This window comes from Palaemon carinicauda, chromosome 23 (assembly GCF_036898095.1).
Source record: "Palaemon carinicauda isolate YSFRI2023 chromosome 23, ASM3689809v2, whole genome shotgun sequence".
Classification (NCBI taxonomy): Eukaryota; Metazoa; Arthropoda; class Malacostraca; order Decapoda; family Palaemonidae; genus Palaemon; species Palaemon carinicauda.
Window position 1 is genome coordinate 50,200,453 of NC_090747.1, and position 2,500 is coordinate 50,202,952.

Genomic DNA, 2,500 nt, shown 5'->3' on the forward strand with positions numbered 1-2,500 from the left:
ACTACCAATTTACTACGATGGTGAAGATGGGATAAATTAAATTCTATGTAAAAAAAACACCTGGATTCGATAGGTATAAGTATAGCAGAATTGTCATTGACTTTTATCTTTTGTCGTGGCCAAGTAGTAGTCACTGTCTCTACGAGTTTGCCGGGCCACGGTTCGATTCCCGGCAGGTCACAAGCTCTTATCTTTTTATGATTTCGCCTGGGGGTCTGATCCCGAGGGTTTAAGAAAATCCAGACATTAATGTATCAAAAATATATGGCTTATTTGAATATGAAGAAAAACACGTCTAAATGTGGAAAAATTTATCATTAATCGAATGCCAAGTAATAAACCACCAATTATCTACGATGGTGAAGATGGGTTGATTTCAATTCTATGTAAAAAAAAAAAACACCTAAATTCGACAGGTATAAGTACAGCAGAATTGTCATTGACGTTTATCTTTCTTCGTGGCCAAGTGGCAGTCACTGTCTTTACAAGTTTGCGGACCAGGGTTCGATTCCCGGTCGGTCACAAGCTCTTGTCTTTAGGTGATTTCGCCTGAGGCTCTGATATCGAGGTTGTTAAGAGAATCCAGACATTAAGGTATCAAAAATATATGGCTTATTTGAATAGGAAAAACACGTCTAAATGTGCCAAATATCATATATATATATATATATATATATGTGTGTGTGTGTGTGTGTGTGTGTGTGTGCGTTTATGTGTGTGTGGGAGTGGGTGTGTTTGAGTGTTTGTTCCATATTCAGTCTCGGTTAATCTTTGCAATAATTATTTTCTTGGATACATTTGAGTTTCCTGGGACGATTTACCGGATTATGATTATATTGTTCAGAAAATATCACCAACAATATGGTCGCTAATGTAGGAAATTCTGTTGTTTTTTTTCTAAAGTCATTGTATATATGTTCTTATTAATTAGTACTCATAATTATAAAGAAAAAAAAACGTGATTTCGAAATACATATGAATATTACTCGCAAGTATTTTTATGATATATGTTAAAGACTGTGCTGATGGAAAAATAAACAAATGACTGTTTGGATATTACTTAAGGTCAAAGTACCTCTAAATTGAAATCAGGCGTTATAACTAAAAAAGAAAATATTTTATTCACTTAATTAGTTGATGTTCCACAACCGGATATAAAAGATTTTTTTTTTTGCGATTATGTACGATTGAATTATACGATTGAAGAATAAAATCAAATGGAATCTCCTCACAGCTAAATTCCATTACTTGAGCTTTGACTTTTCACGGGCAATGGCTTGTGGTTAAAATTCCCTCCAGAAACTGGATGGTTGCCATCATTGACCTTAAAGTGACCTTATATGAGTATCTCATTCTTCCCTCATTGGAGATTTTTCAGTGATAAACTATATTTGGCCTGGAGGCTCTCAAGAGCACATTATTTCAACTGTTCGGCAGACAGAAACCAGTCAAAGTTGAGTGATACTTTCAAAGTGTCGTGGCGTGAAAAAGAAAAAAAATATATATTTTCTTCTTTTCCTTATAGTTGGTATTCTATTTATTTGCTATGTTATTTCATATATTCTTGACATTGTTATATATGTCTTATTCTGATAAAAATTCATTTAATTAGGTTGTGATGGGCCTGATGAGGGTTTGGGGAGCATATAAGTTTACCTTCTGAGTCACCAGCAGGCATTGCCTTGGCCTCCCTGATCCTAGCTTGGGTGGAAAGAGAGAATCTGTTCGCCGATCATATACTGTAGATATATGATCTGTCTCTTCGGCGTTGTCCTACTAGCCAGGACATCGTCATTGACCCTTCCCTTAGCTCTGACGTTCACAGTGGTCCTTAAGCATACAAATAGGAGAAGCAAAACTAAGTATTGCAAAGGACATTGAAATTATTAGGAACCTAATGTATACTTTCTGTGACGTCTTGTGCGAATTATATCGTTTTCTACAATACACCAAGTTTATCGAACAATAAACTTATATTAATATAAAAAAATAATAATAATAATAATAGCATCCTCCTTTAATCTTTTTTTTTATAAATTCCATTTATTATATAGAGTATTATATATATATATATATATATATATATATATATATATATATATATATATATATATATATATCGATATCTATATCGATATTTATATATATATATATATATATACCTCTCTCACTCACTCACTAAGTCCCGTCCGGAATTCTCCGAGTTTTTCTACAGCTTCCTATCTAATGGCATCTGTGCCAGCTGCTAAAATGTCTCGCCTCCATTTGCTTCCATGAAGGTTCTCACCCATAAATCTCTTGGTCGTCCTCTAGGTCTGTTTCCAGCCACTCTTCCATGAAGCACTATCACTGGCCATATGTCTTGTTCCATCCTATGTACATGCCCAAACCTTCTCCTCTAAATATCTTCCACTCTAATAAGAATTGTGTCCTCAACACCAGCCATTTCTCTCACTCTCTCGTTTGTAATTTTTTCCTCCCCTCTCATACCACAGATTCT